This window comes from Budorcas taxicolor, chromosome 21 (assembly GCF_023091745.1).
Source record: "Budorcas taxicolor isolate Tak-1 chromosome 21, Takin1.1, whole genome shotgun sequence".
Classification (NCBI taxonomy): domain Eukaryota; kingdom Metazoa; phylum Chordata; class Mammalia; order Artiodactyla; family Bovidae; genus Budorcas; species Budorcas taxicolor.
In genome coordinates, this window is record NC_068930.1 from 30836025 (window position 1) to 30859055 (window position 23031).

The 23031-nt window shown below is 44.3% G+C and overlaps 1 non-coding gene across 1 annotated transcript; it reads left to right on the forward strand.

The window, feature by feature from the left end:
* The first annotated feature begins 20655 nt into the window (after nucleotides 1-20655).
* LOC128067157 (U6 spliceosomal RNA) lies at nucleotides 20656-20762 on the forward strand. The gene has a single exon (XR_008201359.1). It is a non-coding gene; the product is annotated as a U6 spliceosomal RNA (small nuclear RNA).
* The last annotated feature ends 2269 nt before the right edge of the window (nucleotides 20763-23031 follow it).

A 23031-nucleotide genomic window follows, 5' to 3' on the forward strand; every position in this document is an offset into this window, starting at 1 on the left:
CTAGTAGTGAGGTGGGTCTGCTTTATGCTTTTTCCTGAAGAGTTAACTTATTTGAACAGCCTGGGATTAAAGAGGGAACTGTTTGTAAAAAGAAAGCTGTCCCCTTGTAAAGGCAGGGGACACATACAGTGGTTAGATTACCTATAGTGCTAGAGTGGCTGTTCGGGTTTTCTTTGTTTTTTTTTTTCCTGTCTTTCTTCTAGTTTCTCCCGGAAAGTAATTTTGCATCCATTGTCCCCTTCTCATCTTTCTGTCCTAATGAACAGGGTTCAGGCTAACTGCAGTCTGATTTGTATTCCACGTGTCTTTTTCAGATTAAGGCTCTTGCTAGTCCCATGTGGAATGGCATGTACAGGAATATGTGTATGGACCTGCAAAAGTACTGTATATCAAATGAGAGTATGTAGATAGGTCTGTTCAGACAAGAACCAACTGCTGTTGATTTTAGAAAACCAAACAAATGTAGACTGTTCTAGAGTGTTCGGTGGAGGGGGAAGTATTCTGAAAAGTGTGATAATAACTTTCTAGACCCAGGGCGTGATGGCAGGCGAAGGGGTTATCTTTGTGACCTTGGTCTAAGATACGCCCCGGTTGCATGTATGTTGGATGCTTTGTTCAGTGAAATCTGAAATTCCTTTAAGGTAGCGGGTCCTTTCTGCAGACAGTTTTAAGAAAAAAATATCGGGGGAGAGGTATATGGTTGTACTGAACCTAGCTAAGTTTTGAACATTTTCCCACTGAAAAAACAACAAATGTATTTGCTGTGCCTATCCTCAGAGAGTTACGTGGATAAAACTAGTACATGCTTTAAATTTGCTCAGTTTCTTTATATTTTTTTCTTGGGATTTGTTGTGCCTAAACCTTTGCAGTTGCCACAGAGCTGAAAAGAAAAAGATTTTCCCACTGTGATATGTTAGAGAGAGGAAAGTTGTAGTGATTGTTTTTACTTGAATGACTGCATTTATTACAAGAACATTGTATTCAGCATGTAGAACCTCTTTAAATCTTTGTTGGGTTATTTCACTCCTTGAGCTTCTCTGAAGTAAAGTGGCCGAGTGTATACATTTTTAAAAACGGTCAAGGGAGCTGTTCTTTTTCTCTCTTAGATCCTGGTAGATTTAAATTTCTGAAGTCTATAAAAGATGAAAATGACCTTGAATGTTTATTCCTCTCCCCTGGCCCTTCTTTAAGTCTGGATTGGTCAGGTTCAGGAAGCATTTAAGGGGAGAAAACCTACCAAACCTATGTGCCAGTGACAGTCCTGCTTGCATATAGGAATTTTTACTTACTTTTATTCATTGGATTTCCATAAGTAATGCTGACATTTATAATTGCATGTTTCCTTTAGCCTGTGCAGATCACAAAGAGTCAACTGAATGGAACATAGTAAAATAAAACCAGAGCCAGAAATCTGCAAATTTGGTATCTGATTAGGAAAAAAAGAATTGCCAATTGTTCCTTGGACTCATTCCTTGCAGAAGCAATTTTCAGGACAGTGCAAGCCAAAAAAAAAAAAAAAACAAACCCCACTTTCCCTATCTACTTGGATGCAGTTAACTAGCTAGTCACCAAGTTAATTTTGAAACTTCTTTTCCTCTTAGCCAAATGACCATTGCTTTTAAGGTTTCTGTATATTAAAGATTTTTGGACTTGTAGTTGAGAAATCTGTCGACTGAAATTGATCAAAGATTCCGTTGTGTGTTGACCTCTTTTTTTCTCCATCTCTAAGATAAAGTTTAGGATTTGTCATCCAGCAGGTGGCTTGAAGTGAATTCCACTTGTATTTTTTCAACAGGCTTCAGGAAAGTAGAGTGAGGAATGCACAGTATCTCTGGGTGTCTATATCACTTGCTTAGCTGGGCACAAGTCTTTGATATTTTAACTTTCTCCTGATATAGTGCTGCTGTTCTTTAGTTGTTAAGTTGTGTCCAACTCTCTTGCAACCCCATGGACTGTAAGCCTGTTGGGCTCCTCTGCCCATGGGATTTCCCAGGCAAGAATACTGCAGTGGGTTGCCATTTCCTTCTCTAGGAGATTGTCCTGACCCAGGGATCAAACCTGAATCTCCCGCTTGGCAAGCAGATTCTTTACCACTGAGCCGCTTGGGAAGCCCACTTCTCCCAATGTACCAAGCAGCTAAATTTGTTTTTTAAATAGCCCTGATTTTGTGAAAGCATCTGAGACCTATTTCATTGGGTTTAATAAGGGCAGCAGAGATACTGGTTCCAGGAATAAAATCACAGTGGCCTGATTTTTTTTTCCCCCAGATTAAACCACCCTAAAGTTAATTTAGACAGCTATCCTTGGGCTCTTCTGACTTCCAAGGGCAAGTTTTCTTAAACACGGGCTTAACGGGCACCATCCTGACTGAAAATGTTGGAAACCTTCCTTTGAATGGTCCTAAGAGAAGAAAATGATTGTGGCACTGTTCTCGGAACAGAAGCCATTATTTATGACAGTCAACCGAAGTAAATGGGACAAAAGGCTTTCAAACACAAGACTTCACTAGAAAAAAAGCATAGCTCTGTCTTTCCATGGTTGTTTAAGCTTGGCCTTTTTCTGTTACTCTTTCTGGGTTGATGCTAGGAAATGCAAAAATTACGTGTTTATGTGTTTCGAACTCCAACCTCATCTCCACCCCAGTTTTTTTTTTCAGTCACATTTCTAAAAAAATATCTAGAGTTCATAATTCTGGAAGCATCATTTAAAACTGATTGGTTATTTTGCAGATAACTTTTTTATTTAAGCTGGCATAGGGATCTAAAGTTTGAAGCAGCTAATTTTAACAGAAACACCTGTTTGTTTGTTTTTTTTTTCCAGAATGAATGTGACTATGGTAACATGCAGATCAGGCAGAGGATTTGAAAAATGCCTGCCAAAGCCTCTTCTGAGCTTTGCTTAGTAAACAGAGAGGAGTTAGAGAAGAAATCTGTGAAGCCCTAAGTGGTACTTTCACCATCAGGCCATCCCCTGGCCTGTCTAAGCATCCCCGTGGGTGCTTAGAATTCTAACTCCTGGAAGAGCCATGAAGGAACCCACCTCGGGTTCCAGGATGAACACAGGTACCTGTGTTCCCTACAGAAAAAATCCTGTCTTGATTGAAAAAAAAATTTTTTTTTTCTTTTTTTGCATGACTATGTGTGAAATGAATTGGCTTCTTTTATTGAAAGCAGGGTTTTTATTTGGGTAGGTGAGTTGTCTGGTTCCACTCAATGGTAGAGGTTCAAAGATTGGATTGATCTGATGCTGCAGGGGGAAACGTGTTACTTGTATCTATGATTGGGGTTGATTTAATTGAACTGTAAAGCGCTTTCAGGTCAGGGATTGTCATACTTGGCACATGTGCAGGTTTTTTATTTTTATTTTTTAAGTGAATGTGTGTCAAGATACCTGCCTCAAGTATAGCCAAGTGTGAAGGTGTTAGTCACTCAGTTGTGTCTGACTCTTTGCAACCCTTGTGGACTGGGGCCCGCCAGGCTCCTCTGTCCATGGGATTTCCCAGGCACGAATACTGGAGTAGGTTGCCATTTCCTCTTCCAGGGGATGTTCCTGACCAAGCAATCATACTCGGGTCTACCTGCATTGCAGGCAGACTCTTTACCATCAGGCTACCGTGGAAGCCCACTTTTTTTTTCTGGAAATGAAAGTTACAGTGGGCCTTGTTCAGCGACTGTAGAGCAGGGGACCAGCAGTATGTGCCAGCCACTGTCACAGGTCCTGGGGTCCAGCTCTGAGGGGGTCATGGTTCCTCCTTTTGTAGAAAGTCGGGTGCTGCTCCAGACTTGGTCGATGGACTGGCAGTAACATCCCCATCATAATCCTGGGCCCTACCTCTGGCCTATTTCTGTTAGCAACATGGGGTGTGGAGAAATCTGAGTCTCCTCCAGCCCTCCCAGGTGGTTCTGACCCAGGCCCAGTCTGCAGGGCCTGCTGGTTCCTTTTTATTCCCTGTGGACCCTGTAAGATCTCAGTGCTTCTGTATCCGGAGGTAGCAGCATTTCTACAAGTTTCTTGTTTGCTCAGGTGTTTTTTGTTTTTTCCTGGATATTTTGAGCCCTTTTCTTCACTTAGGATAATTTAGGCTCTCCTGCCAATTTGGAATTGGCAGGTTTTTCTTTGGGGGGTTTGTGTATGTGTATGTGTGTACAAGTACAGAGTCCTTGTTCTCTTAACTCCCTTTGCAGATGAACTGAAGTCGTATAATAGTAAACTGGCAACTTGGCTTTCTATGTTTTTGCATGCTGTTGACTCTTGTCCTAGAAAACTGGAACTAGCAGACAACCTAATTAAAAATCAACCCTTCAGCTCTTTGGCTGCCCAAGAAAGAACACTTTGCTCTTGAGTTTGTAAAGTACTTTATTCAGAACCAAGTGAAGCATACAGACTTATTCCAAAGCTCATTTTAGGGAAAAGCCAAAATTTGCAATATACTCAGGAAGTATGTTCTTGAAGGCCAATCATGCACCAGGAATTAGGAAGATCTTTTAGATCCTTCATATTGACAACAGTGGTCCCGGGAGCTGGCTTCAGCACCAGCAGATAGCAGAATCTTGGCCCCACCCTTGACCTACCCAGTAGTATCTGCTTTGTCAAGATCTCCATGGATTTCTGGGCACACTCACTTTGAGAAGCACTGCTTGGGGAGATAATATGAGGCCACCATGGCCAAATCTTTGCTCTACTCTCGACTGTAGGAACCTAGGCATTTACTATGTTTATTTCAATCTTTTCTGTTTATCATGTGTGTTCATGTATGTGATGTAACTGGCTCCTTCCAGCAGTCTTGTGAAGTAGGCAGGTATTACTCACTGTGCACGTCATCTAAACATTTGTACTTCTGTTTTCCTGTTCTGAAAAATATTTATGATGAATTCCCATGAAGTGCAAGACTTCCGGAGTAGTCCTATCCACTTACAAGATGATCGAAAATATTATCTGAAACACTTTATGTTAAAGTCAGTTTCCCCTAAGGATCTTCTTTTTTACTCTTCCAGTAACTTGACACAGCAAATACATTGTGATATCCTTGAGGAGGGCGCAAATAAAGAGCATAGCCCTGTCTTCTAAGTCTTCTGTTCTTCTCTGGGGCAAACCTATCCAGATTCTTGGAAATGTTGAATGTCTAAAGTTCTTCAAAATGTCAAACTTCCAGGAAGTGTTTAAATGCTATTTAGGTTTGTTAGTACAGTTTCATTAATAGCAAATCTATTTACTGATTTCAAGCTTTATTCTAAGTATTCACTAATAACTTACTTTTTTTTTTTTTTTGCTGAGGTAGGACATAGAGAACTTTAAAAAAAAATCCTCTGTTTTGGGCAAAGAAAAAAATGTTAGTCGCTCAGTTGTATCTGACTCTTTGCAACACCATGGCCTGTAGTCCACCAGGCTCCTCTGTCCATAGAATTTTCCAGGCAAAAAATTGGAGTGGGTAGCCATTCCCTTCTCTGGGGGATCTTCCCAACCCAGGGATGGAACCTGGGTCTCTTGCACTGCAGGTGGATTCTTTATCACTGAGCCACCAGGGAAGCCTCTATGCATTCAAGGTTAATGAGCATATTGCCCTGAAAATTTTTCTGCCAAAATTGCAGTATATCACCTAATGTGGTTTCTGACTTCCTTCTAATTTGCCCAAGTTTTTTTTTCTACCTGTGCCCCCTGCAGTTCAACCATGGAGCCCCAAGCACTGGACTGCCAGGGAATTCCAAATTTGCCTGTTTTAGATGGCAAAGATACTGATCCAGCAGAAAACCACACATTGGTTACCTTTAGGTATAGGAGACCTGCCTTCATGTCAGACCTCTAGAAGTTAGAGAGAGATATAGGAAACGTAGGTCAGTTTAGTGCTTACTGAGGCCCTTTCCATTTCAACTTTGACCATCTGCTTCCTGTTCTAAAATGAACAGGTAAGTTATTCCAGTACCTTCCTTGAGATAGAATTTTGGTATAAAAGTTTTTCTAAAAGTTTGCTTGGAGGCTAGGTTTTACTTAAATGTTCCTTCTTCGGTAAGTTCCATGATAAAAATATTTCTAAAAACATGCATATGATTCTAGTTTCATCACTTGGAACTTCATTTTAAGGTATGTAGGCATTTTAGTAATGTTATGAGAAGTTGTCCATAGAACTGACAAAAATGGATCATCTGATATCTCACCTGTCTTGATGGAGTCATGTTGTTCATGTTGTTGTTTAGTCACTAAGTCATGTCCAGCTCTTGGGTGACCCCACGAGTTGTAGCCTGCCAGGCTCCTCTTTCCAGGCAAGAATACTGGAGTGGGTTGCCGTTTTCTTCTAGAGAAGATTCTCCCAACCTAGGGATCGATCCCATGTCTCCTGCACTACAGACAGATTCTTTACCAGTGAGCCACCAGGGAAGCCCACTTTATGTAAGAGGAATGCCTCAAAGCCATACAGCAGTCCCAACAGACCCAGAAGCCTCATCCTTTGTCATCCTCAATACAATTAATTTGTGATGTGGTTTGTTTTCCAGCAGAGATGTTTTCCAAGTATACCTTTCTTTTGTGTTACATCTATGTGGTTACAGAAAGCAGACCTGAGAAAGTGTGGCTTCCAAAGGACTCATTGAATGAAGAGTAGGATGTAGGTGTTGCCATGATGCACCAGAGCATCTTCCCTTTTAGACATCGTAGATGGTTTCATTATCATGGGGGTTGATTCCTTCCTGGGCATCTGAGGATTATTCAGTTTAAATGCTCCAGGGAAAAGTTAACTATATATATATATGAAAAATGAAAGCCCTTTTCTGGAGCAGCCAAGGATTTGGTGTCCTCAGCAGGTTCTGGAACCAGTCCCCCACAGATGCAAGAGATGACTGTACTTGCAAATCTTTGACCTCCAGAGTACCTCATTTAATTTAAATAAAATATTCTCTATATAAGCTAAAGTCCTCTCATTTAAACCCATCATCAATATCAGCAAGATAAGCAAGCAGGTATTTAGGTAGATGGGGCTTTCCAGGTGGTGCTAGTAATAAAGAACCTCCCTGCCAGTGCAGGAGACATAAGGGACTCGGGTTTGGTCCCTGGGTCAGGAAGACCCCTGGAGGAGGGCACGGCAACCCATTCCAGTATTCTTGCCTATAGAATCCCCTGGATAGAGGAGCCTGGTGGGCTATGGTCCGTAGAGTCACAAAGAGTTGGGCATGACTCCTGTGACAGCACAGCATAACACATTTAGGTGGATGTGTAGGTAGACAGGTAATAATCAAAAGGTGGGTTACAAAATAGAGCCTTGTTAAGTCTCAGAGCTGAGAAACTAGATGTGTTTCTACCTTCTTAACACTTTGAGAAGTGAATTCTGCAGTGTCCAGTGGAAATTCATTTAGATTTTTTTGAAGCATTTCCTGATTGCCTAACCTAGATTGTTCCTCCTCCACTGTTCTGGCCCATTTTTTCCCCAGCTGAAAAGAGAACGGTTCCCATACTGTTTAGAGAAGATAGGACATTAATTGATGCCTCAGGGGATGTTGAGATACTGGGACTCTTTACCCATCTCCAGTGGCCATTTCTTAAGACTGATTCTGTCCTGGGAGCTGGGAATATGGAGATAAGCTTAAAATACAGAACAAGTGCTAGAAAGGGAGTACAGATTACAAGAGTTCGAGATAAGCACCATAAACTGTCAGTGAGAATCCTCTAGTCTAGGATTAGCTATTTGTGATCTTTGTCATTTCTTGTTATTGTTCTGTAAGTTGTGTCCAGCTCTTTGTGACCCCATGGACTGCAGCACGCCAGGCTTCCCTGTCCATCTCCTAGAGTTTGCTCAAACTCATGTCCATTGAGTTGATGCCATTACATTCTGTCACCCCCTTCTCCAGCCCTCAGTCTTTCCAGCATCAGGGTCTTTTCCATTGAGTCAACTCAGGTAGCCAAAGTTCTAGAGCTTTAGTATCAGTTCTTCCAATAAATATTCAGAGTTGATTTCCTTTAGGATTGACTGGTTTGATCTCCTTGCTGTCCAAGGGACTCTGCAGTGTCTTCTCCAGCACCACAGTTTGAAAGCCCTGATTGTTCTGCGCTTAGCTATGCTTATGGTCCAACTCTTTATTGTTCCTGGAGTTGATCAAATTCGTGACCAGGGAAGGAGGTTGGCATCAGAACTGGTCTTTCCTACTCTCAGTGCCAGGTGACTGCATATAATTTAAGTGGGGACTTCATGAAGTTTATTTTTGGTGCTGCTGGAGGGTAGTTTTCAGTTAGAGACTGCAGGTGCCTTCAAGAGTGGGCTGTATTCCAAGGCTTAAGGGTCATTTTCTCTTCTGCTCGTTAATTCTGAGTAGTGTTGATGTAGGGTGTAAGGCTGTTCTGAACCAGCTTTGCTCTACTGAAAGCAGAACAGCTTTTTCCCCCTTCATTCGAGCTGCTGGCCTGGCCTTGGATCAGGAGCCCTGGGTGGGGCTGCTGGAATCAGCTTACCTGCAGAGGAGTCCTGGGCCCGGCTGCCCACCACCTTTGGAGATCACCTCGCTCTGAGCTTACCTGGTGGCTTAGACAGTAAAGAACTTGCCTGCCAATGCAGGAGACCTGAGTTTGATCTTGGGTCAAGAAGTTCCCCTGGAGAAGAACACCCACTCTAGTGTTCTTGCCTGGAAAATTCCATAAACAGAGGAGCCTTGTAGGCTACAGTCCATGGGGTTGTGAAGAGTCAGACAGGACTGAAGCGACTAACACCACTTTCACTTTAGAGCTAGGCTGGGGTACTTGAAGATGCATGTGGCTGGGAGTGGAGCTGGCTGACAGATTGGGAGCCTTCCAGGCAAGAACTGGGACTTTTTCGTCTCTGTCATCCTTAGCTGGTAGCCAGCATACTCAATAAACATTTGTTCAGTGAAAGAAGCAAGAGCCAACATCTTTTGAGCCCCTGTGTATGCGAGGAACTTTACGTTGCATCTCTCAGTCCTTGACACTTTGAAGTGTGAAGAGTTGTTCTCCTTTTACAGATGAGGATGCTGAAGTGAAACCGCTTTCCCAGGGACACAAACTAGAAAGGAGTGGCATAAGGGTAACAATCAAGGTCTGTCTGGTGGAGCCTAGCATTCTCAGCTACTTGGCTACAGAAAATGAATGAATTTCTAGGATGGAGTCCCTCTGCCTATTGAGGTTGAAATGCTCACCAACTCCATTAGAAAAAGAAAATCACTGTATTAAGACTCCTAATGCATTGGGCACGGGTCCCCCCTAAACTACTAATGACAGTTTTTGTAGGTTTCCTCCTGAGCCTTTGGTCTGAGCCCTTTTGCAGAGGGCCCTGGTTGCCCATGGCTCCCTCATAAAGTCTCAGCCTTTCCACCAGCTGCTCAATCCTGTTGTCCTGGAGGATGCTCAGAGATCAACCTCTGCTTTGCCTTGTAACCTCCACTTGGATTTCTCAAATACAGATATCTTAGTTATTGACCACTTGCAGCACTCCATGGTTTCTCCATTGACTTTAGGATAAAAGCCAGACTCCTAATTGAGAGAGTTCTAGATGATCTGGTCCCTTGCTCCCCACAGGCTGCATTCCACCCATGATAGCACCTGCTGAGTCTGTCTTGTGCCATTCTCTTTTTACCTGAGCTCTTGCTCAGCTGTGTCTTCTTGGACAGTTCATCCTGCACCCTGCCTTTCTCCCCCAGCCTCTGACTCTTCTAGCCTGGGTGGCACCCCTCCAATGAGTCCTTGTGGTACTCTTGACTTCCCTTTTGTTGGTTTATCAAGTTCTTGTAATCCTCTGTTTACTTATCCACGTTCCCAGTCTGTATCATTGGATGGTAGAGTCATCTTTCTGTCTCCAGTGACTAATGGAGTTGCCTAACACAAAGTGCTCAGCCGACTCTGCAGCCCCATGGACTGAAGCACACCAGGCTTCTCTGTCCATGAGATTGCTGAAACAAATTTGCCATTTCCTACTCCAGGGGATCTTCCCGACCCGGGGATCAAACCTGCGTCTCCTGCATTGGCAAGCATATTCTTTACCACTGAGCCATCTGGGAAGCCCAACACATAGTAGGCCCCAATAAACGTTTCTGCATGAACAGATGTGTTGGTGAGTCATATCAAGCTTTTAGAGAAGAGCCCAGAAGTAAAAGATCTCATTAGCGTTTCTCTTTGTCTAGGTCCCTTTTCGTCAGTTACCAAATTTATCCAAAATTTCCTTCCTAGAACCCTCAGGATCTGTTTCTTCCCTCACCTGCAGTGCCAGGACCCTAGTCCAGGGCCTCACTGACCTGCATATAGATGATGCTGCAGAATGTATCTCCTGGAGATCGGCTGTAGCCTGGACCTCTCGGCCAGGGTTGGCCTGCTTTCCTCATTTCCCTGCCCATCACTCTTGCCTTTCTGCAGCAAATTGGAGCCCTAAAGTGCACCTTCAAGTAGCCAATACATGCGTGCGCATGTGCTCAGTCATGTTCGACTCTTTCTGACCGCATGGACTATAGCCCACCAGGCTCCTCTGTCCATGGAATTTCCCAGCCAAGAATACTGGAATGAGTTGCCATTTCCTCCATCAGGGGATCTTCCTGACCCAGGGACTGAATCCAGGTCCCTTATGTCTCTTGCATTGGCAAGCAGGTTCTTTTCCTGGTAGCTCAGCACATTTCTTGAGTACCATCAGTGTGCCACTGGACTGACCCACAGTGGATAGCACCAGGCTCCACTCAGGCTGTGGCCACCATCACCTACCACCTCCAGCTCAAGCCACTGTTATAGCGTAACAACTCTCAGATCCTATGCCCTCTTATCCCTAACTGTGCTTTTGCTTTCGTCGGCCTCCGCATGAACTGTCTCTCCCATCCCTCTGAATCCTTACTAACCCCTTGAGTGCACACTGCTTCCAGGGTCCTAGGATCAGGACTCTTGGCTGCTGTATAAGGGTTGCCCAGGCACTCAGGACCTCTGAAGACCCTCCAGGGATTTGGGTGGATTCTAAGGGGACACTTGAGGGGCACTGGGTGGACCACAGTCTCTTGAGGTCTTAACCTCAGAGCCTAAGTTTGGGCTTTGGTTTGTGAGCTGCAGGAGTGGTGCCGACCTGGTGAGGATTCACTCTGCAGGGTGGTACTTGGCCCGGTGGGGATGTGGAAATGAGGCACCACTTGACGAAATGAGGTGGTGTTTTTTTTTTTTCTTTCCCACAAACGGACTTAGAACTGTATTCCCCGGGGAGCCCTTGAAACCAGCGTGAGAATTGACCGAGGGAGTGAGTTCTGGCTTTCAATCCCATAATTGTTATGATACAGAAATTACTCACGGCTTGCCATAATCAGGTTTGGGCTATAATAGTGTACTTAAGCAGAGCTCTGGGGTGGGCGGATGCTCACCAGCATCCTCTGCTTACGTCTTTCCTGCCCAGGCTCTTATGAGTGAAGGCAAAAAGCTAAAGCCTTAGGGAAGAAAAACCAGGTGCTGCCCAAAGCACCCCTGGGAATGGGGGCCACCAAAAACCTCAGGGGCCGCAGTGTCAGCAGCAAACACGTGGTCTTCAGGGTTGAAATGCCTTTTGATACCTAACCCCTTGAGTTGCTCAGTCACGAAATCACGTCTGACTCTGCGACCCCACGGACTGTAACACACTGGGCTCCTCTGTCATGGTATCTCCCAGGCAAGAATACTGGAGTGAGTTGCCATTTCCTCCTCCTGGGGATCTTCCTGACCCAGGGATTGAACCCACATCTGCATGGGCAGGCAGTAGCTTCATTAATTTTGTTTCTTTTTGCATTTGATTGTTGACACTGTCTAAAAATACAAAATGATGGCTGTCTTATCAAAATTAAAGGAATGGTTTAAAACAAAGGCATTCTATCTATTTACTTAACTTTTCCCTTCCAGCAAGGACATTCCAGTTTCAGTGGAGTAATAAGCAGATAGGGTTACCATGACCACAGTGAATTGCTATGACAATTTCGACAAACACTGAACTGAGTTGATCGTGTCCCCTTTCTGGTGACGTGAGATGGATCATAAGAGCACTGGGTGTGACTGAACACTGGGGTGTGGCCAGAAGCCTTTTGTCACAAACTGAGCAGCTGTGGTGTGGGGCCTTGGTGTGAGGGTCTCCAAGTGACGTGGCTTCTCTCAGACTGTGGGGTCAATTTTGAAAACTGCAAAGACTAAGTGAAAAGAATAATGTTGTTAGTGGTCTCGCTTTAAGCACGCACAAAAACTTACCACAGGGCTCAGACATGATGTAGGGTCTGGTTCCCCAGGCAAAGGAAGAATTGCCATTTACAGTCTGAAAGGGTGATTGTGAGCAGTTGAAGTCTGTGCTTTTTTTTATATGATTTTTTTGTGTGTATGGTTAGTTCATTTGCTAGAGTTATATCACATACATGAGGACTTCCCTGGTGGGTCAGTGGTAAAGAATCTGCCTGCCAAAAGCAGGACACCTGGGTTTGATCCCTGGGTCTGGCAACCCACTCCAGTATGGTTGCCTGGAGAATTCCATGGACAGAGGGACCTGGTGGGCTACAGTCCATGGGGTCCCAAAAGAGTTGGACATGACTGAGCATACACACACACACACAAACATCACATCATACCACATACACAGACAATAGAACAGTTTTCTTAAGATTGGATTCTGAAAATGAATAAAAAAGAAAGAGACTGGATTCTGGACAGATGTCAGACTCATTCACCATACTGTACTGGTGGAAGGCTGTGCTTTCTGTCTTTGCACTGCCCTGCGCTCTCCCCAGACACTCCAACTCCTATCCCAGGATGCCTGCATCCTGATACTGAGGTTAGCCCCTAGCAGCAGAGGCGGGCTTGCTGACCTTCTCAGAACAACTTCCTTGATTTCTCAGAGGGAAGTTCTCTGCTCACTGCCTGACCACCTGACCCATGGCTGCCTCTCTTCCTATCCAGTGGGTCCTGCTAGTGTACCAGGCTCCTCTCCACTGTCAGCCTGGATCTGCTTGAGCCATTTCAGCCAGCAGCTCCCTCCCAGAGCCCTACCCTGGGGTCAGGCATCAGTGATTCAAAAGACCCACTCCCTAGGCTCAAAGATTGATGCTTGTAGAACATAACTTGCATGTGGGTAGTGAGCCCTGAAACCCTCAAATCCTGAAAGGCTGAGGAATAAACCTGAGGTGGTGTTTGGGGGCAAAACATATTGGGACAGAAACCTGGACTCAAAGACTTCCCTGACGGTCCAGTGGTTCAGACTCCACACTTTCATTGCAGGGGCGAGTGTTCGATCCTTGATTGGGGAACTAAGATGCCATATGGTGCGTGGCTTGGCCAAAAGAGAATAAAAGAAAGAAATCTGGACTCAGCAGCCCTTGAATTCCTACTCAACAATCATCTCTCTGTCTCCCTTTATACTTATAAGCTCATCTATTAGCATCCGTTTCAGGCCTTACCCCCCGCTACCCCCACCAAAAGGGAAGATGTCATACTCAGTTCCCTGACAATCCACCAACTCATAACTGAAAGGGATAAAAAAAAAATATGTATTAAGATTGTACTTGGTGACTTGTCTTCTAGAAGACATATACTCTGTCCCTTGAAAGTCATGGTGGCTTCTTCCTGGAGTCGGGGTGGGAAGTCAGACTGAACATAACTCTGTCTTTATAAATATGCCTTCCTTACGCACATTCTTATAAACATGCTCTGACCTTCACTATTGAAGATTGGGGAAATATGTGAATTATGCTATAGATGAAATAACTAAGCCTTGCAGCCTAGATAAAATTGGGCCATGGGAAGAAGTAGAAGAACATGAAAATTGTAATAATTTGATGCTAAAGGTTACATCAAAACCTTTGGTTCTGATGCTAAAGTCAGAACCACTGACCTTGACCACTCATGCAATATTTTGAGTTCTAGGGTTTTTCTTTAGGAATGTGTTTGTGTTAGTACAATCATTTTTGAAAAAAGTATATGTAAAAATTCTTTCAAAGGTAAATCCAAGTAAAGAAGCACTTCTAAAGAGCCACAACATACCTTGTTATAACAATACCACTGCTTCAGTTCAGTTCAGTTCAGTTGCTCAGTTGTGTCCAACTCTTTGCGACCCCATGAATCGCAGCACGCCAGGCCTCCCTGTCCATCACCAACTCCCGGAGTTCACTCAGACTCATGTCCGTCGACTCAGTGATGCCATCCAGCCATCTCATCCTCTGTTGTCCCCTTCTCCTCCTGCCCCCAACCCCTCCCAGCATCAGAGTCTTTTCCAATGAGTCAACTCTTCGCATGAGGTGGCCAAAGTACTGGACTTTCAGCTTCAGCATCATTACTTCCAAAGAAATCCCATGGCTGATCTCCTTCAGGATGGACTGGTTGGATCTCCTTGCAGTCCAAGGGACTCTCAAGAGTCTTTCTCCAACACCACAGTTCAAAAACATCAATTCTTCGGCGCTCAGCCTTCTTCACAGTCCAACTCTCACATCCATACATGACCACAGGAAAAAACATAGCCTTGACTAGACGGACCTTAGTCGGCAAAGTACTGTCTCTGCTTTTGAATATGCTATCTAGGTTGGTCACAACTTTTCTTCCAAGGAGTAAGCATCTTTTAATTTCATGGCTGCAGTCACCATCTGCAGTGATTTTGGAGCCCCCCAAAATGAAGTCTGACACTGTTTCCACTGTTTCCCCATCTATTTCCCATGAAGTGATGGGACCAGCTGCCATGATCTTCGTTTTCTGAATATTGAGCTTTAAACCAACTTTTTCCCTCTCTCCTTTCACTTTCATCAAGAGGCTTTTTAGTTCCTCTTCACTTTCTGCCATAAGGGTGGTGTCATCTGCATATCTGAGGTTATTGATATTTCTCCCAGCAATCTTGATTCCAGCTTGTGTTTCCAGTCAAGCGTTTCTCATGATGTACTCTGCATGTAAGTTAAATGAGCAGGGTGACAATATACAGCCTTGATGTACTCCTTTTCCTATTTGGAACCAGTCTGTTGTTCCATGTCCAGAGCTTAGTTTTATTAATAAATTTATTGTTGGGGGTTCGGTGATAAAGAACCCACCTGCCAATGCAGGAGACATAATGAAACGTGGGTCTGATCCCTGGGTCAGGAAAATATTCTGGAGGACATCATGGGGACCCACTCCAGTATTCTTGCCTGGAGAATCTCATGGACAGAGGAGCCTGGCAGACTGCAGTTCATGGGGTCACAGAATCAGACACGACTGAGGGGACTTGGCATGCTTGCACACAGGAGTTCCACAGTGATGCTGATTCTGTGCTGGGGTCCACACTTTTGAGAACCTTTGGAGCAGGTCCCCGTTCTCAACCTTGGCTGCACATTGGATTCACTTGAGGAATTAAAAATATCTATACATTGATGCCTGGGTTCTACCACTGGAGAGTCTGATTGGATTATTTGAGATACCTCGGGTATTGGCATTCATAAGAGGGGCCAAGTGATGGGGCAGTGTTTGAGAAATACTGGACTAGGTCCCAGATTTAAAACTGAAAATCATTATGTGTTAACCACTGAAGTTTATTTCTTGGGACTTCCCTGGCGGTCCAGTGGTTAGGACTTCCCCTTCCAGTGCAGGGGGTATGTATTCGATCCCTGGCCAGGGAGCTAAGATCCCACAGGCCTCTCAGCCAAAACTAAAGCAATGCTGTGATAGATGCAGTAAAAACTTTAAAAATGGTCCACAGCAAAATAACAATAAATTAGATGTGAATCTTTAAAAAAAAAAAGTTAATTCCTCATCCTAGACGCAGGTTTGATCCCTGGGTCCAGAATATGCCCTGGAGGAGGGCATGCCAATCTACTCCAGCATTCTTGTCTGGAGAATCCCATGGACAGAGACAGGGCTACAGTCCATGGGGTCACAAAGAGTCGGGCATGACTGAGCACACATGCATTCAAATAGGATGTGGAGAAGAGGGAAGCACTGCGGTCCACACAGTCCCTCAACACCCAGGCTGGTGTAGTCTCCACCATCCAGAATTAGTGATCTCTGTTCCTGCAGCAGAGAAAGAAGTAGGCAGCTAGTTCTTCAGTGATTCAGCCAGAAGTGACTCAAAGTGGCTGAGCAGAAGTAGTCATGTGCCCTAACTGTGAGAAGGCTAGGAATACAGAGGAGCACGTGCCATTTGGGGAGCAGTAAGTTGCTCTGGCGTGTTGCTCATTCCCTGGTGCAGTGAGATCTGTTCCACATATTCTAAAAAGTGGCTTCTCCATTGTGCCTTTTACAGTGACTTTTTTCTGTCATAAAATGCTTACTGTAGACTTTTTATTTATGGATCGCCATGCTGGGTCTTCGTCACTGCTTGGGCTTCCTCTGGCTGTGGAGAGGTGGGGCTACTCTTCCTTGCAGTTCGTGGTCGCACGGGCTCTAGAGCACAGGCTCAATAGTTGTGGACACGGGCTTAGTTGCCCCGAGGCATGTGGAATTCTCCTGGACCAGGGATTGAACCGGGTGTTCCTGTATTGGCAGGCGGATTCTGAACCACTGAACCACCAGGGAAGTCCCACCATAGACAATGTAGAAGACACCAAAAAGTCTAAGGAAAAGAAATCCCTATAGCCCACTACCTAGGAATAAGGGCTCTTTGTTTCTGGTGTGTATCTTTCCAAGAATTTTTTTTATACACATTCTTTAACATGGTTACTTGTTTTAAAAACATTGTTTTGTAACCTGTTCTCTAAACATTTTCTCATTTTGTTAAAATTAAGTTAAGTAAAATTATTTAAATGCACTCTCTGTAGCATGGATATACTAACATATAATTGGTCATTCCCTCCTAGTTAGACATTTTGGTTATTAAAAAAAATTTTTTTTTAATTTAATTTTATTTTTTGGCCATGCCACTCAACATGCAGGATTTTAGCTCCCCAACCAGAGAGGGAACTGTGTCTCCTGCAGTGGGAGTGCAGAGCCATAACCTCTGGACCACTAAGGAATTCCCCTCTTGGTTATTTCTTGTCAATGATGTAGTCCTTGCACGGACATCTTTACGAGTGACTTTCCTTCATCATTCTGGTCATTGGATAGATTTCTAGAAATAAGTGAACAGCTTTAACTATCTGTTGTTGTACAGAAACTGTCTCTACACTTTGAGACATGTATTTAGTCAGTACAAGGAATTGGTGGAGAAATAATTGAACTTGGCTCCCACCTTCAAGTAGCTGAGTCTGGGTAGAGATGCAACCAGCTCTAATTTCAAGAAAGAGATTACTCCAGTTATCTCTGTAAGTGGTTTCCCAAAATCCTTCCTTCTTAGGACCCACCAACACTTAAAAGATGAACTCAGTGCTCCCTGGGAGTCGAAGACAAGGGTTCTAATCAGGGCTTGCCCTCACAAGATGACATGACCTTGGGTGAGTTCTTTTCTAGGCTTCGGTTTTCTCATCTTTAAATGAGGTTATTGGATTAGGTTCCTTCTCATGGTGCTGTTCTATGCCTCTTAAATAGTTGAAGGGTGTGGGTGAGCATGAGTGTATACTTTCCTTTTTTAGGTGTCTAATTATGTCTAGCAATCTGGGACAGTTTCTGTGGGACATGCTGGAAGGCATTGTAGTTGCCCAGGGTCCATTTCTGACCTTGGACTCTAGGATGATACCTTTGTACAAAACAAATTACTGATGAAGGAGCAGGGTCCAGGCTTCTTCCTCTTTTTCTTTTTTTCTTTTTTGCTGCACTGCTCAGCTTTTTCAGGGCCTTAGTTCCCCAACCAGGGATTGAATCTATGCCCCCTGCAATGGAAGTACAGAGTCCTAACCTCTGAACCCCTGGGAATTCCGGAGTCCATGCTTCTTGCAAAGAGGGATTGAGAAATGAAGAGCTTTTAAAAGGAGGAGCTTTTTTAATGAGGAGCCATTTGGTTGACATTGGAAATGGCTATTAATGGTAACAATATAGCTCCCACCAGCTGCGTGTAAGGAATCTCCAAACTCATTACCGACATCATTTTATTTAAACCTTTAAGAGGGCTGAGCACCGAAGAATTGGTGCTTTTGAACTGTGGTGTTGGAGAAGGCTCTTGAGAGTCCCTTGGACTGCAAGGAGATCCAACCAGTCCATTCTGAAGGAGATCAGCCATGGGATTTCTTTGGAAGGAATGATGCTAAAGCTGAAACTCCAGTACTTGGGCCACCTCATGCGAAGAGTTGACTCATTGGAAAAGACTCTGATGCTGGGAGAGATTGGGGGCAGGAGAAGGGGACGACCCAGGATGCTATGGCTGGATGGCATCACTGACTCGATGGACGTGAGACTGAGTGAACTCCGGGAGATGGTGATGGACAGGGAGGCCTGGCGTGCTGCGATTCATGGGGTCACAAAGAGTCGGACACGACTGAGTGACTGAACTGAACTGAAAGCTCTGGGAGGTCAGTGTTTTTAATCCCTATTTTACAGATAAGGAACTTGAAGCTCAAAGAGGAGACATGAACTGCTTTAGGGTGTTGCCCAAGGAAAAGTGAGGTCATGGTCAAATGCAAAGAAAAGCAAAATAAGCTAACTGGTTTTTTGAGTCTGAAGGCCTAGGTCAAGTTCTAATGAGGGGATTTTATGAGCTTTCTTTAGAAGGATAATTGTGAGAATGAGAACTTTAACCTTCAGTTCAGTTCAGTTCAGTCACTCAGTCATGTCCAACTCTTTGCAACCCCATGGACTGCAGCACACCAGGCTTCCCTGTCCATCACCAGCTCCCGGATCTTGCTCAGACTCATGCCCATTGAGTTGATGATGCCATCCAAGCATCTCATCCTCTGTCGTCCCCTCCTCCTCCTGCCTTCAACCTTTCCCAGCATCAGGGTCTTTTCAAATGAGTCAGTTCTTCGCATCAGTTGGCCAAAGTATTGGAATTTCAGCTTCAGCATCACTCCTTCCAATGCATATTCAAGACTGATTTCCTCTAGGATTGACTGTTTGGATCTCCTTGCAGTCCAAGGGACTCTCAAGAGTCTTTTCCAACACCATAGTTGGAGCATAAATTCTTTTGCGCTCAGCTTTCTTTATGGTCCAAGTCTCACATGTCTAGGTTGGTCATAGCTTTTCTTCCAAGGAGCAAGCATCTTTTCATTTCATGGCTGTAGTCACCATCTGCAGTGATTTTGGAGGCCCCCCCTCCCCCTCCCAAAAATAAAGGCTCTCACTGTTGCCTTTATTTCCCCATCTATTTGCCATGAAGTGATGGGACCAGATGCCATGATCTTAGTTTTCTGAATGCTGAGTTTTAAGCCAACTTTTTCACTCTCCTCTTTCACTTTCATCAAGAGGCTCTTTAGTTCTTTGCTTTCTGCCATAAAGGTGGTGTCATCTGCATAGAGGTTATTGATATTTCTCCTGGCAATCTTGATTCCAGCTTGTGCTTTATCCAGCCTGGCATTTTTCATGATGTACTCTCCATATAAGTTAAATAAGCAGGGTGACAATATACAACCTTGATGTACTACTTTTCCAGTTTGGAACCAGTCTGTTGTTCCATGTCCAGTTCTAACTGTTGCTTCTTGACCTGCATACAGATTTCTCAAGAGGCAGGTCAGGTGGTCTGGTATTCCCATCTCTTTAAGAATTTTCCACAGTTTGTTGTGGTCCACACAGTCAAAGGCTTTGGCATAGTCAATAAAGCAGAAGTAGATGTTTTTCTGGTACTCTTGTGCTTTTTTGATGATCCAACGGATGTTGGCTGACCTCTAGTTCCTCTGCCTTTTCTAAATCCATCTTGAACATCAGGAAGTTCATGGTTCACATACTGTTGAAGCCTGGCTTGGAGAATTTTGAGCATTACTTTCCTAGCATGTGAGATGAGTGCAATTGTGCGGTAGTTTGAACTTTCTTTGGCATTGCCTTTCTTGGGGATTGGAATGAAAAAGATAGGACACTCACTGAAAGATGAACTCCCCAGGTCGTAAGTGCCCGATATGCTACTGCAGATAAGTGGAGAAATAACTCCAGGAAGAATGAAGAGACGGAGGCAAAGCAAAAACAACACCCAGTTGTGGATGTGACTGGTGATAGAAGTAAAGTCCGATGCTGTAAAGAACAATATTGCATAGGATCCTGGAATGTTAGGTCCATGAATCAAGGTAAATTGGAAGTGGTCAAACAGGAGATGGCAAGAGTGAACATCAACATTTTAGGAATCAGTGAACTAAAATGGACTGGAATGGGTGAATTTAACTCAGATGACCATTATATCTATTACTGTCGGCAAGAATCCCTTTGAAGAAATGGAACAGCCATCATAATCAACAAAAGAGTTTGAAATGCAGTGCTTGGATGCAATCTCAAAAAAGACAGAATGATCTCTTTGTTTCCAAGAGTTTAACCTTAGGTGTTCTGTTTATAAAGTAACTACTTCCCCCCACCACACCCTTCCACCCGGCAACCTTCTCTTAACTCCCATTTTTTTTAAGATTTTTTTTTATATTTACCATTTTTAAAGTCTTTATTGAATTTGTTAAGTATTTCTGTTGTTCATATTCTGATTTTTTGGCATCATCGCATGTGGGATCTTAGCTCCCGACAAGGGATGGAACCTGCACTCCCTGCATTGGAAGGCAGAGTCTTAATGTCTGGACCACCAGGGAAGTCCCTCCACTACTTTTTTTTTTTCTGTCACAAGTGTGTATCTTTCCCCTCCTGCAATTTTATGTTTTCATGGGGATACTCCAGGATGAGCCGCATAAGGCCCTGACCACAAAATCCTTGGAAAAAGTCTGCAGTTTAAAGTGCATTTTGGTGCTCGCTTCGGCAGCCCATATACTAAAATTGGAACGATACAGAGAACATTAGCATGGCCCCTGCGCAAGGATGACACACAAATTCGTGAAGCATTCCATATTTTTGGCAAAACCAATACAGTATTGTAAAGTGAAATAAAGTAAAAATAAAAAAATAATAAAAATAAATAAATACATAAAGTGCCTTTTGCCTGTGGAAAATGTAGACAAACTACTGCTCAGGATCCCTGGGCAGCCCACCGTTCTTTTTGTTGTTAAATTGATTTTTAATTGGAGGATAGTTGTTTTATAATGTATTGATTTCTGACATACATCAGCATGAATCCTCTGTAGGGTATACTCATGTCCCCTCCCTGCTGAGTCTCCCTCCCATCTCTCACCCCCAACCCACCCCTCTAGGTCGTCACAGAGCACCGAGTGCCAAAACTAAGACACACAGCAGACAAATAATAAAAAAATGTAAAAGGATACCCAATAAATGGGTAGATTTTCAGATAATATGACAATGTAATGGGAGAGATATTTAGGAATAGAATAATCCTTCTTAGGGCTTTCCTACCTGCAATGCAGGAGACCCAGGTACCATCCCTGGGTCAGGAAGATCCCCTGAAGGAGGAAATGGCAACCCACTCCAGTATTCTTGTCTGGCAAATCCCATGGGGTTGAAAAGAGTTGAAGGCGACTGAGTGATTAACACTCTCACGGTCAGTTCCATCTAGGAGTCTGCCCCTTAGGGCCAGCTCTGCTGAGAGAGTCTTGCTTGTGCTACCCTCTTCACTTTCACCTCCCAGATTTTCTCAAGGCTTCATGGTTTGCAAGGATGCAGGATAAAGGAAGCAAAGCTATGAGAGAGGTTTTGTACTATACAAGTTCTTGCCTTATGCAAGGCTCTTTACATACATTCTCATTTTATACAACACCTCTATGAAATGGGCACATTGTCATCACCATCTTTCAGAAGAGCAGTCAGAGACTTGAGGCAGTTTGTCCAAGATCACACAGCAAACGAACAAGAGAGTCAGAATTATCCGGACTCCTAAATAAGGACCCCTTTCTGGTCAAGAAAAAAAGGGCCTTTTTCTGGTTTGTGGATGTTAATTACATTCTGTGGAGGAGCACCCAGGCAGGATCAGAAATTCCGTTCAGCCCCCGATTGTTTGCATGCAAATTAAGGCTTAACTAGCTTCCTTTCGAGCTCAGGGCTGTGACTGCCAAGTGGGACGGTTTTCCGGTTTTCCTTCAGCTTCCTTGGCTGCTACTCTGCCAGCATTGCCTCATTCTGTCTCAAGTACTGCTGCCTCCTGACCCCAGAAGAAGGGGTGAGAAGTGCTCAGCCCAGCCTGGCAGGCCAGGAGCTTCCCAGGGCAGTGACTCCAGCTTCGGTTCTCTGAAAAAGTGAGGGGGTTTTCTAAGAGAGGCTTTACCCAAGAGGAAGGAAAAATATGGCAACCGAGCTTCAGCTGACCTTAAAGCCCTGTGATCTTAGTCCCTGTCATTTAGTGAATTCTGAATATTACTCAGCTTCTCCATTGTGTAGCTGGAGGAAACGCTCATGCTGTGTCATCTTCAGTCGTCAGTGGGCAGTTTTCTCCCTGCTGAGTTTACTCATTGTGTGTTTTGAAGTTTCAGAATCCGATTGGGTGTCTGGGTGAAAAAAAGGTCAGAAGTTTCTTTTTTTTTTTCCTCTCCAGCCCCTTTCCAGAAGTTCCCCTCTGAATGGTTTGGACAATTACAGATGACTGATGCTCAGGGGAGAGAGGGACAGGATGAGGCTAAGGTCAAGTTCACACCAGAAAGGTTAAAGAGATAGATCTGACTTGGTGCTTCTGGGAAGAATGAACAAGATTGAGGGGACCTGGGCTCTCTCGCTTGCTTGGAATGTAGGCAGCAAACACAGCAGGCACAGTGACAACCAGGAAATTGTTTGGCTGGTGAACTGGCTCATTAGGGAGCATGGGGTGGGTGCAGTTGGAAGGGACCTTGTGACCTGATTGTATAAAGAAGGGTACTTGAGCGCCTTACGGAGGAACTGGGTTTTATCCTGGACTTGATGGCCATGATGGTGGGGGTGTGGGCATTGCAGATTTGCAAAGGAAGGGTCATGATGAAAGCAGGGATGTAGAACAATCACTTTGGAAGTTGCAGGAGGGAGAGACAGGAAGCGGGGAGGCTAGTGATTTCATTCATAACAAGTCCGAAGAGCTGAGGCCCCCCCCAGGGAAGTGGCTGGGAGGCAGGAAGAGGAGGAGACAAGAGGCCAGTCCCATGGAAGAGTCTGCAGAGCTGGACTGTAGGCCGGGCAGGGGAAGCTGGACTCAGGTACCTTCTAGGGGCTGCTTTATGATCATTCAAGGAAAGGAGGTTTTGATTTAGA